Source organism: Panthera pardus, unplaced genomic scaffold (genome assembly GCF_024362965.1).
Source record: "Panthera pardus isolate Hobbes unplaced genomic scaffold, ASM2436296v1 HiC_scaffold_24, whole genome shotgun sequence".
In the NCBI taxonomy this organism is placed as follows: Eukaryota; Metazoa; Chordata; class Mammalia; order Carnivora; family Felidae; genus Panthera; species Panthera pardus.
In genome coordinates this window covers 46,428,991-46,442,765 of record NW_026526810.1, presented here as the reverse complement: position 1 = coordinate 46,442,765, position 13,775 = coordinate 46,428,991, and the positions used below count along the sequence as shown (strand labels likewise).

Below are 13,775 nucleotides of genomic sequence, written 5' to 3'. Positions count from 1 at the left end.
ACGCAATGCAAGCATCTAGAATGCACCCATTAAGAAGTTTTATTTCTAGGAAAGCTACAATTATAATTTATTTTGAAACAAAAAGTGAAGTCTTTTCCTACTAAATGGAAATTTCCAATTTACCATGTAAAAACAAAATAAAATCCTCCTGTGAACAAAAAATCCCCCAGGGGCACAAAAATTACTTGATCCCTCATTTTTGAAGATGCATGCATGATGGAACAATATAAAAGCACAAGACAGATAAATATAGGTTTTTAAAAATCACTCTGAATTTCCATTTCAGTAAATGCAAAGACTAGCACAGAACAACACCTGAACAAAGGTGGCCATTCATGAAGAGAGATGTTGTTAATTCTACATATGATCCTATATTTCTTCATTTCCTTTCTAATAAGCCTTCAGCCCCCAATTATTGTTTCTCACCAGTTTCCTTTATTTTCAAAACAGCAAGTTATTAACCAGGGACCTGAGAAACTCTCTCACATCTGTCAACCAAACAGCTAGAAGTATCGATTTCTCAGTTCAGACAAATCTCAGCACTAAAAACATACCACTCCAGCCTCAGAGAGTATTTTAGTAAACTGTTCATGTTTAAAGCATGAATTGGTCATAGAATAAACAATACCTTGAATAGGGGAACTAGATACAAACCCCTTGAAAAAAATGAAACCAACTACTCCCAAAGGAAGTGACAAACACCCACAAGCCAAGAAGAAATGGACACTGATGCTACTCCCATTAGCCATTTAATAGGTGATGCTAACTGAATAAAAATTTGAAAAGGGAAATAAAGCAGATGTCCTATTTCTCACACCCAACTAGTTTCTAAAGTGTTTTTAGTTAGAGAAAAATGAAGACTTTTGCTAAACCTCAACCACACCAGAAGATGAAAAGATCAAAAGAGCAACCTAGAAAACAGAAACAGAAAGCCCTAGTCAGCCCTGAGCTAACTCTCCTCTTGGCTTCACCAACCCTTGAATGCTCCCCACAAACTCACCTCAGCCTGGACCTAACCCTCTCTCCCAAAAGGGAGGGTGCAGGGAGATCAAACAGGTACCCATTCCATGACCATGCAATGAGAACAGTGAGAAAAGCAAAGCTATTCTGAAGGCTCTAGCAATTACACAGAAAACAAACTGGGTCTCTAGAGGACATTCTTGAGAACCTGAGATCAACTCCCGGAAAAACACTCTTGACCACTTACCGCTACCGGAAGCTGCTAGATGGCAGATCAGAATCAGCATCTCATCTGAAGAAGGCAGCATTGTAGGAAAGCAGCTTCACTACCAGTGAGGAATTGGGGGAGAAAAAACACTCCTTGGAAAAATACCAAAAGCCCAGAAGAGCCTCTCCTTCCAGAGTTGCCTGCTACTGCTGCCAGGGCAGAACTGGTTAATCTTGAAGAAACAAAAGGAAGCTCCCTAGAGGCTGACTTCAGCAGGATGGCTTCCTCTGTGGGAACCAAGTGTTCAGTAGGATGGAAGCGGACAACGGAAGAAGTCACAGTTATCACTTCTGCTTACCAAACTTGTATGAGCCCTCAAGTGATGGAAATTAGCAAATATCTTTAGAGCTCCTACCTGTTTTTCCCAGAGATGAAGGAATTAGCATTTTTAAAAAAATCATTGCAAGGGGAGTTTCACTCTCACATGGATGAAAGCTAAGCACGCTCCTGTTTTTAAGATGGGATTAGATGAAAACAAAATATTTTGGTCTATTTTTAAAAGAAAGGATTATGTCTTAAGTGTGTCTCAAGCCATTTATGGGTTCTCTAGAAGTTGCATCAGATTTTCAGTTAAATACTGAAACCAAATATATTTTAATGTCTCTATAACCAGAGCAAGTTGATTCCCTGTACATATCAATCCACTCTCCTGGCCAATCCTGGTACTGAGCCCACAGGCCTCCAGAGAGAGCCAGATCAGAGAAAAAGGAAGGACTGTTTCCTGCCAAGCCCTCCTCCCACCCCTAGTCACAAGAAACTGCAGATTTCTTGAAACAAGAGTGGTGGCTTTCTCCCTTGCATGATAAAAAGAACCAAGAACAGCCTATAAGAGGAAGTAATCATTTCTTCAAGATATTTAAAATAAAAAACTTTTTAAAAAATGTTTTGGGACACCTGGGTGGCTCAGTCAGTTGAGCGTCCAACTTCAGCTCAGGTCATGATCTCATGGTTTGTGGGTTCAAGCCCCGCCTTGGGCTCTCTGATGACAGCACAGAGCCCACTTTGGATCCTCTGACCCCTCCTGTCTCTCTGCACTTCCCCCACCACTGTCTCAAAAATAAACAAACATTTAAAAAATAAATAAAAAATAAAAAAGGTTTTTAAGTGTAATTTCTATACCATTTTTTTTAACCTACTGTATTAGCAACTCCTATACCCTTGGCAACTCCCTTTGTTGAATAAGCTATAAAGAAATCAGCACCTTCTCCTACAATGTTGGTAGAGAAGTTGGTAAAATAATTTTAAAGGGAAACTAAGTAGTGTCTATCAAATACAGAAATGTGTATTTTTCCATCTCTTAGGAATTAAACTTACAGATGATCATAAACACATGTACACAAGTGTGTAAAATGTTCATTATAGCACTATCTGTGATAGGAAAAAACTAAAAATGGCTTAAAAATAGAGGACTGGCCAAATAAGTGAAGGAACATCCATACAATGGAGTACTATGCAGCCATCAAGGGGGAGAAGAACTGGATTGAACAATCAGATGGTCTGGGCTCAGGTCTGCCTCCACCAGCGACTAGCCAGGTGACTTTGAGCAAGTTCCCAAACCTCTCTTGGCCTTGGTCCCTCACCTGTTGTAAGGTGAAAATTATAGTACTTACTGAAGGGAATTGCTGTGACCAAGACAGTGCCTGAGGCACAGCAGATGCTCAATAAATATTAGTGAGTACCAATTAAAGAGATAGGCCTCTTTACACTGACATGGAAAGATGTCCAAGAGACACAGTCAAGAGGAAAGAGCAAGTTGCAAAAGTATGCATAGGAGAAAAATATTGGCTAAAATACTTTAAATGTGCTTGCTGTTTACTGCCTGTTTCTTCCCAATAAAATAGAAGCTCCCTGAGAGCAGGGACTTCCATTCACTGTTGTATACCCTATGCCCATAATAGGAATTCAAAAAATATTTGTTGACCTAATAAATCAGGAAGGATAAACAAGAAGAAATATTTAATGGTAGTTACTTCCGAAAAATGGCATGGGGGTGGAGGGGCTGGTGGGTCCTGGTGGAACTATGTCATTGTTTCTTACAAAAGTACTGCTTACATTTTTTTTAATTCTTTTAAAGTTCACTTATTTATCTTGAGAGAGAGTGTGTGTGCACACAAGCAGGGGAAGGACAGAGAGAGAGGGAGAGAGAGGATCTCAAGCAGGCTCAGTGCTATCAGCATGGAGCCCAACGTGGGGCTCGATCCCATGAACTGTGAGATGATGGCCTGAGCCAAAATCAAGAGTTGAATGCTTAACTGAATGAGCCACCCAGGTACCCCAAAAGTACTGCTTACATTTTTTTACAAGGAGCTTGTATGCCCACCAATAAAATGGAGCTCTTAGAAGACAGTGTTTTTGTTTTACAGGGAGCATCTTAAGATACATGGTTGTTCCCCTAACAGCAGACCAATGAAGGAGCAAGGGATGATCCTCCCTATCACCTGATAAGTTAATGAGTCAAAAAGCAACTTATAAAAGAAGGAAAGCACAGAGCTCTCCTTTTCTTCTTGGCTTTCTGTTTATCTTTCCAAATTTAACCCTACAATCTCCAAACCAGATCCTCTGTCCTAATGTATCAGGACCCCTCTCCTTTACCTAAACATCAACTGCACATCCCCACCATGGCATCTCTGCCCAGACCACTCTCTCTTCCTGGGAAACCTTTCCCTTCATCTTCTCACTTCTAAACCTGTCCTTCAAGGACCATATCACATGCTCCACAGCCCTCCCCAGAGCATTTTCTGACTTTCCTAGCATCTCTGGTCCCTCCCTCTTGGACACTGCTAGAGACTAGGTTGGATATCATACACTGGCACTTATTCTGCAATGTGCTATCTCGTCTACCACCTTGAGGTGAGGAGTATAAGGACTGAGTCTTCAGTTTTGCAACTCTTCTCTCACCCTTCCCCTCCCCCCATCATTCACACATATGAACATGCACACAGGCACACAAACCTGCATTATAAAAAACAGACTGCCACATTAAGGAGCTATGTGTTGTGATTTTGTTCCATTTGCCCAAGTTTCTGACACCAGCAAAAAAAAAAAAAAAAAAAAAAAAAAAAAAAAAAAAAAAAAAAAAAAAATTCATGTGCCGTCATTGTCCCTGAAATTTCGAGACTAAGGATATCTTTCTTTAGCTTCCTTGGTATATTCTTGTTAAATGCTTCTAAAAGCTCTAAATTGGCTTAAAATTCTCTAGTTCTTCATGTACTAACTAGTCAGAATTTATTTGATCAAATTTTTTCCTAATTAACAACCCTTAATGAATGAGGAATCCTAATGGGAGAACAAAGTTGGGATAGAAAAAGGGCTTACCATACTCACAGTAAGGCCAAAGAATGACTACTTCGTGCTCATCTCATACACAGAGATTCTCATAATGCATACAGCATGAACAGAGGCAGGGGGATCCCCAGCAATGATTTCATATCATTTTGAAATGTTCATTCATTCATTTATTTTAAAACACAAGTATCTTGCCATTAAATACTCCCTTGCAGAACAATCTTTGGGTGCTTTAAAACTGATTTTACAGTGTCACAAAATTATGTGCCTAAAATCACAGAACATCAGATTTATTTGTCCCATTACTTTAAGTCCCAATGCTCTGGGGTGCCTGGGTGGCTCAAACATCCCACTCTTGATTTCAGCTCAGGTCACAACATCATGGTTTGTGGGTCTGAGCCCTGTGTCAGGTTCTGTGCTGATGGTGCAGAGCCTGCTTGGGATTCACTCTCGCTCTTTCTCTCTCGCTCTCTCTCTGCCTTCTTGCTTGCTCTATCTGCCTTCTCTCTCTCCCTCTCTCTGCCTTCTCACTCTTGCTCTCTCTCTGCCTTCTCGCTCTCGCTCTCTCTGCCCTCTCGCTCTCGCTCGCTCTCTGGGCCCTCTCGCTCGCTCTCTCTTGCTCTGCCCTCTCGCTCGCTCTCTCTCACTCACTCTGCCTTCTCGCTCTCTCTCACTCTCTGCCTTCTCGCTCTCTGCCTTCTCACTCTCGCTCGCTCTATTTCTGCCTTCTCGTTCTCTCTCGCTGTCTCTGCCTTCTCGCTCTCTGCCTTCTCACTCTCTGCCTTCTCGCTCTCACTCGCTCTCTGCCTTCTCGCTCTCTCGCTCTCTCTGCCTTCTCGCTCTCTCTCTGCCTTCTCTCTCTGCCTTCTCTCGCTCTCTCTCTGCCTTCTCACTCTATCTCTCTGCCTTCTCGCTCTCTCTCTCTGCCTTCTCGCTCTCTCTCTCAAAATAAAAAAAAAAAAAAAAACTTTTAAGTCCCAAAGCTCTTTATCCATCTCTGAAATCTAACATTATAGCAGATGCTGCTACTCCCCTGCCAGGCTGCCTTATCACCTACACATCCCCTTGACTGTCTCCCTCACTTCATTCAGATCTGGGCTCAAAGTCACAAATTCTGAAAGGCCTGCCTTGGTCAGCCTACGTAAAACCACCCACACACACGCCAGTCACTCTCGATCCCTTATCGTGCTTTATTTTTCTCCATAGGAAAAACACATAGCTATTATACTGTGTATTTCCTTGCTTACTGTCCGGTTTCCCCAACCAGAAAGTCAGCTGTAGGAGAACAGAGACTTTGTCTTTGACTTGATGTATACCCAGGGCCTAGAACAGCGTGCAGCAGGTGCTTGAGCAATGTTGAATAAACAAATGAATAGTAGTAGCATTGTTGTTTAGTTTCTGTAGCTTCCTAAATATGTATGCATCCTCCTCTAGAATTTGAGCTGCTTGATAACAGAGCTCTGAACTCATTCCCTGTTGTCTATCAACAGTGCTCAGCAGATAGTAATTTATCAAATGAACTGAAGCTCAAGTCTAAAGTATAGTTCTCGGTATGACACTTTTTATTTCTACTAGATTTCCATTTATAATGGAACTTACAGTTTAATTTTTCTTAGCTCACCTTAATTTGTCAGTCCCCAAAGTAGTGCCAGTTGGTGGGCCTAATTTGAATAGAGCTTATTACAGTGGTTAGCATCAGATTTCAGACTCCTTTGTAGCTACATCTAGAAGTATCAATTTCAGAGGAGGAAGAGGAGCCTAGAGGAAAACATGGAGGCCTGAAGCACACTGGAGATGAAGAAGCAATTGCTCACTCTTTAGGGCATGAACAGAGGAGAGAGACTTGCTCTGGATAATCTCAAAAGTGTCCGGAGAAATGAAGTTTAAAAGATCTGTTTTCCACTCCTAGATACATACCCAAAAGAAAAGAAGCCAGAGACTCAAACTGATACTTGTACACCAACATTCATAGCAGCATTATCCACAATAGCCAAAAGTGAAAACAACCCAAGTGTCCATCGATGGGTAAAGGAATAAACAAAATATGGTATGGAATACTACAGTCTTAAAAAGGAATCCAATTCTCATTCATGCTGCAACATAAATAAACTTTGAAAACATTATGCTAAGTGAAATAAGCCAGACATAAAAGGAAAATATTGTAATAACTCCACTTGTAGGAGGTACCTAGCATAGGCAAAGAATAGAGGTTACTAGGGCTGGGAGGAGGGTAAATGGGAAGACATTTACTAGGTAGAGTTTCAGATTGGGATCATGAAAAAATTCCAGAGATGGATGGTGGTGATGGTTACACAGCATTGTGAATGTACTTAATATCACTGAACTGTACACTTAAACATGGTTAAAATGGTAAATGTTATATATTACCACTAGATAATATTAGAGGACTAGAGCTTAATTTTTAATCTTCATTACACAGCATATACATTGTCAAAACACCAGAAGTTGTTTTTTAAAAACCTTATTTTGCTTTAAAATCTTACCTTTTAGAAATATCCCTGTCTATAATCTAGAGTTTCCAAAGATTTTTCTCAATGATCACCTCAATCTGTCCTCACAACAATCCAATGAATTATGTTAAATGAATTTTGATTAAATATCTGAGCACTCAAGAGAAAAATTTTTCCTAATTTATTCACCCTCTTACCTTTCCTCCAACTTTGCACACCTTTCATCAAAATTAAGAGATGGAAATTTTTATACTTAAGAATACGAAGCCATGCAAATAGTCATGCTATCTTTTCTTAACAGAATAAATAGCATCGTATATCTGTCAAAACATCTAGCTCTACTGCCAAGATAGCTAAGAAAGCCAACAAATCACCATTTTACGTCAACAGATAAACCACCCATATCAACTGGGATCAGGGCGTTCAATATTTTCACTCAACAAGTGCAGATACTTTGCTAGGCACTTTGTGGGACACAGAAGGATAAACAAAATGTAGTTCCTAATCAGGAGACACTTACGTGCCAGCAGGAGTCAGACATGAAGATGAGGGAGTTCTACAATCAAAGGGGAGAACAACACGTCTCTGCTACTGAGAATGGGACCACCAGGAAGTAGATTGAACCACTTTGTGTCAATTCAATCTAATCCCAATGAAATGAACTAGTTAAGATTTAATCAATTCCCTGAAATATAGCCATTCCAAGAGTTTCAGGTTTGTTTGCTTGCTCGCTTGCTTTTAATGCCAGGAAAGGAAGGTTGAGCTAACTGAAATGTCAAACCAAGGCTTGGTGTCAACCTGAATGGCAGAGAAGTATCTCTGGCCTAAAATTATGATTTGGACATATACAATAAAAAAGAAAATAAAACTACAACCAAGTATTCCCTGATTCTGTAAATACTTTCTTGAGCAATCCAACTGCTACTAGCAGACTAGAAACCAACTTGAACATACTGAAGGAGCATCTCTTTGACAGAAGCCCTGGAGTGTATATTATAAACCTATGCCATAAGGCATGAGAATTGCAGGGGTATAAATCATATGATGTAAAAATTACTTAATTGCTTTAAACTTTAGCTTCCTGAGCAACCTAAGTATCCATCAATAGTTGAATGTATAAACGTGTGTGTGTGCGTGCACACCTGCACACAATGGATTACTACTCAGCCATAAAAAGGAATGAAATCTTTCGATTTGCAACAACATGGATAGACCTAGAGGTTATTATAAGTTGGAGAAATACAAATACTGTATGATTTCAATTATATGTGGAATCTAAAAAACAAAAATGAACAGGCAAAACAAAACACAGATGCATAAATACAAAAAATAAACTGGGAGTATGCACAAAAAAAGCAAAGGGGATTAAGAAGTACACTCTTCCAGATAGATAATAAATAAACCGCGGAAATGTGATTTATTTATAAGAGACAGAATACAGTCAATAATAGTGTTACTACACTATTATATGGTAACAGATGTTACTACACAGTATATGGTAACAGATGATAACTTGAATTACTGTGGTAATCATTTAATATAATAAATGGAGAATCACTATGCTATACATCCAAAACTAATAGTATTGTATGTCAACTACATTTCAATAAAAAAAACACAACTTTAGCTTCCTGGTTGTAAAACTGGAAAAATTAAAATCTGCTTCTCAAGCTATTTGTGAGGATTAAATGAGATATTCACTAAATGAATAATAAATTAATAAAAGAATGCATGTATATGTAAGTTACATGTGCAGTGATTTAACAACAATAAATAATACATAACCCAATGCCTGTCGTACAGTCATTGGTCAACAAAGGTCAATGTCCTCCCTGCTTTCTCCAGAATCTTCCCAAATGACTACCACATTTCTTTTATCAGAAAAGAAGGAAGACCTCCACATTCTGAGCTATTCCACCTCTCCAGTTCTTTCCATCCTGATACAACCATCTGCCTTCTCCTCTTGTCTCTGGGACAGTGGTCCCCAGGAATATCCTTTCTATACACCATAAAGCAGCACAAGAAATAGACAGTTTTAAAGGATGAAATCAATAAGGATAAGTGGCAGTTTTAGTATTTCCTTCCTCCAGCCCAGAGGATTATTTAAAAACCACTGTTCCAGGACAAGTTTCACCTAGTGACAGAAGACATTAAAAATGTTCCTGCCCACCATACCCTCCTCTCTTCAGTAATTGAAACCTACTCACTTTCCATTCAGAAACAGTTTCACCAAACCTTGAAATCATACATACCTTCTTGGTCCTTAGTATCTAAAAACAAAGTAGAATTTTCAACCTCTTATGGTTTTATATACTCTATGGCACTTCCCATAGTGTGTTAGGCTGAATTTCATCAGGAAAAGGTAACTCAACTCCTCCTCCCCCCATCCTCCCCAAGAATTACTTCCTCTTGGTTAGTTAACCTTTTGTGTAAGAAAGTAGGTTTCCTTACATTGGCCAACATAAACGACTGACCCATTGCTAGTGGTACCATTTCCTATGTGGGACTTTCCATCCTAGATGAAAAGACTCACCACTGAGTTTTAGTTATTACTCAACTATCTCACAAAAAGAACAGAAAGAAAATCAGAAAATGCAAGAAGACAGACATTTCTTTAGAAGTTAAGCCCTGGATAAGGATGTAGATTTAGGAATAGAGCAGTTTCCTGCTCTACTGTTAAAATTTCAAAAATTAAAAGTAAATTAAAAATAATATAAACTTACCACTACATTAAAATTAAGCAAGTAGGATTTCAAAAATTAAAAAAAAAAGATATCTAAAATCCTAGGTGCTAAAAGTCACCTCTGGGGAACAGCTCCTCCCAGCAATTTGGACTATTCCACAAGGGCTCTCCTGAACAGCACTTTCAGTCCTGACATTCAAACACAAAGCAGAACAGTAGGATCCAGAAAGTTTGTTATCCAAGCCACCGCACCCAAACCAGGTGATTTGCGTTTAACTTGCCCTTTCAAATGCATTCTGAACCATGTGTTCCAGAACTAGATGACCCAGCTCTAAACCAGACAGCCTAACTCCAAGCCAGACAACTGGTATCCCTAGTTATAAAAGTCATTCTAACAGTTCACTTCCAAATGACGAATGTGCCACAGCCAAAAATGGATCCTGGCACTGGCTGTTGCCACCAGTGAAAGCAACACTCCCCTAAATGATATCTCTCTTGCTATCAAGAAAGCACAGTGTCTTCTTTGCATATAACAAGTGCCCAGGAAATATTTGGGGGCTCTACTTTTTTTTTTTTTACAGACTGTTATCATAAGAAGTCTTTATGACAAAAAGAGGCATTTACCAGAAAGGAGTTGATCTGCATCAGTTTCAGGTCTCCAGCGGCTCTTGCCATCTTAGAACCTTCAAGACACAGGAGTAGCCAAACACTTAGGATCTTCTAACACTTACTCCAACCCCACTTTCTCCTTAACAGACTGTCATCCCAGAAGGAAAGAGCAGGGCCACATGGCTTTAAAGAAGCTCTTACCTTTATCTCTTTACCTGTTAGTCTGTCCTGTGCATCAATAAGTGTGAAAACTCCCTACCCCTTATGTGTCTTCTGGAAAGTGCAGGAGTTCAGGCTCTTAATCAGTACTATTTCGGGGACATTTCATACATTCATCACCATTTTCCAAGCCCCAGTTCTGCAGCAATCCCTCTGCAAGGCATTGGGATCCCAAGATAACCAAGATCCGGTCTCTGCCCTAGCAAGAACTTTTCTAGTGGAAGGGAAATGAATTCTACAATACAGTGTGGTAAAAACTCTAATAGAGGTACCCCCTGTCTAAATATGCCTTGGAACTACAGGAGAAGACATACTCATTTCTATATGGTTGTGGAGTATCAGAGGAAAACCTCAGGATTTGAAGCTGAATCCTAACAGATGAATACAAAGGATCTGGTTAGTTCCACAATCTAACAGTCCATGAGAAAAAATACCACTGCTAATTTTTATCTCCTCCCCTTGGCAACTACTCTATACCACCTAAGAGAGTGGGGGCCCTTTACTATGACCCAAGTTTCCATTCCAAATAGCAGGAGTGAGTCACAAACACGCATCCTGCAGCATTCATGAATGTAGAGAGCAAAAGTGAGTTCATCATCACATCAGTACATCAGTGAAGTTTATGAGTTTATAGCAAATCAGAGACCAGGCAAAGTTTAGGAAGGAAATGAGTTCTGAATGCCTTAAGTGCTGCCTTGGGCACGCCACCTGTGAGAAAAGCAACCTGAATGCATTCTTTACTGCATAAGGTGCTGCAGCTGTACTGTACTGTAGGTTGGAAGAAAATCCACCCTACTATGAAACTGGAAAACTACACTGGGACATGGTACGGGGGGTGAAAGCACAAGATGGTGAGAGGGAGGCAAAACTGTCTGAGGTAGCTTCAGAGTCATCCTGCCCTCTAGAGGTATCCTGTATCTAATGGAAAGTCATAGATACCATTAAAGGCTTTGAGTAAATATTAATTCCAGATGAACAATGACAAAGTGTGCATCATTCCAGTTCTGGACACATCCCCACTCATGCTGAGCCACCTTTAGGTAGAACATGCTCCAACCTCAAGGCTTGGGATCTACAGTGGCTGACTGGATAATAAAGCTATGTCTGGTGCATTGTCATGTTCTTATGCATCATTGGGTAAGGAAGAGGTTTTTCAGCTCTTCCCTTATTGGTAAGCTAGTGTTTCATCTTGTATCCAGTCTGTCAAGGGGATGGGGCATAAATATCTTCCCAGAAAAGGAGGGTGAGACATGGGGTTAAGTGATGCCAGAAACAGGGAGAAACGGGGAACAATGGAGATAGACACCAGAATCCTGGTTTTTCCTAGCTTGGGACCTAAGCTTCAGAGGGTGCTGACTATAGAAGCATTCAGAAAGATGGAAGGCACCTAGGAATTCTGGGTTAGTGGCCTGTTTCCTCTAGCTCTAAAGGGTTCCCTTGTCTACCATGGCATGAAATCTAGCAAGGCTGTAATCAAGAGGAGAGCAGTGGAGGAAGAAGGTAACTACAGACACTTGAAGCTGTGTTCTTGCTTCCTTGTGGCTGACAAAGAACAAGGCCCAGGTCAAGATGAAGAGAGCACTCTGACCAAAGAAAAACCAGAAAAACCCAGCATGGACACAAGGCTCCAACATCCCTCACTGTCACAGAGCCAAATGAATCCTCCATTTCCCCAGATGCCTTGGGGAGAATCAGGGGGAGGAGAAGGATACACAAAGGTCCTAAAAAGACTAAATATTCAAAAAGAGCTTATTTGAACTGGGAAATATTACAGTATATTATTTAGCTATTTCAATGTTTGTTAGAGATTATTTTTCCCGACTCACCCATCATGCCATGTGGGTTAGTGAGAAAGAACAGATCCTTTGCAAAAAATTAAACAGCCACATTTTTTCATGCATGTAATATAGTAAACTGTGGCCTACTATACTCATTTGCATCACTGAAGACAATCTATGTATGCCTTTTTCTTGTCACCTGGAAAAGTCAAATTCATACCAAGAATGCTATATTTCTTTGTTCGGACTGCAACAACAAATTATTACAAACTACGTGGCTTAAAACAACGGAAATTTTTTTCCCCCTCACGGTTCTGGATGCTAAAAGTCTGAAATCCAGGTATTGGCAATATTGGGTCCTGGAGTTACTGAGGGAGAATCTGTTTCATACCTCCCCCTAGCTTCTGGTAGTTGCTGACAATCCTTGATAATCCTTGGTTTACCAATGCATCATTCCAGTCTGCCTCCATGTCACATGTTGTTGTGTCTCCTCTATATCTTTGTATCTTCACATAGCTTCCTTATAAGGATACCAGTCACTGAATTTTGTACCGCCCACCCATTCCAGTATCTCATTTTAACTTAATTAATCACACCTGAAAAGATTCTGTTTACATGTAAGTCCACATTCTAAGATTCTGGGTAGACATGAATTTGGGGGCACACTATTAAACCCAGTACAAATATAATAGGAGGTTTTAATAAACAGCCAGTATTGAAATTACAGGGTACATACAGTACAGGAAGATTTTCATTTGCTACAAAGAAAGTTAGAGGTCGCCACTCTTTGGCAAGACTGGGCATTTTTTGTTTCTCTACATACATTATGTGCACATTGGGGCCTTTGTACCCACTACCCAAATGCTTTTCCCCCACCTCCTTTTACATGGCTAAATCTTCTACATTTGTTATGGACTCAATGCATCTCTCTAAAATTCATATGCTAAAACCCTTACCTCCCCCCAACACACCACACCCCCTCCGCCCCCCCCCCCAACACACACACACAGCCTCTCCAGGTGATGGTATTAGGAGGTGGGGCTTCAGGAGGTAATTAGGATTAAAAGAGATCATAAGAGTAAGGCCCTTATTGACAGGATTAGTGCCCTTAAAAGACTCACTGCAGAGCTTCCTTCCCCTTCTGCTTTCTACTATGTAAGGACATAATTAAATGACAGCAGTCTATAACCTGGAAGAGGGCCCCCACCAGAATTCAACCATGCTGGCACCCAATCTCAGACTTGTGACCTCCAGAACTGTTGACAGATAAAGTTCTGTTGTTTATAAACTGCCCAGGCTACGGTAGTTTATAACAGCAGCCCAAATAGACTAAGACAGCATCTTTAAGGTCTTAGCTGCATGATCATTTCCCTTGGAACCCCCTTTGGAGATTATCATGATCAGCACAGACTTTGGGGAACAGAAAGCATTTGCACTGGGCCATGAAGGGTTGGTATGACTTAGTATACAACAACAAAGAGTAAAAGCCATTCAAGGAGAAA

At 40.3% G+C, this 13,775-nt stretch overlaps 1 protein-coding gene across 7 annotated transcripts in view; it reads right to left on the bottom strand.

Moving 5' to 3' along the window:
• The window catches only part of ATP8B4 (ATPase phospholipid transporting 8B4 (putative)), a 253,329-nt gene extending 244,045 nt beyond the window's left edge, over positions 1 to 9,284 (bottom strand). For 3 of the 7 annotated variants that reach the window (XM_019442151.2, XM_019442152.2, XM_019442153.2), the window contains exon 1: positions 1,208 to 1,446. The gene's annotated coding sequence lies outside the window, so the exon portion shown is untranslated. Of the gene's footprint in view, positions 1 to 1,000; positions 1,122 to 1,207; positions 1,447 to 9,236 lie in introns of those variants that run through there. The other 4 variants (XM_019442149.2, XM_019442150.2, XM_019442146.2 and 1 more) reach the window with 4 other exon arrangements.
• Positions 9,285 to 13,775: the final 4,491 nt, after the last annotated feature.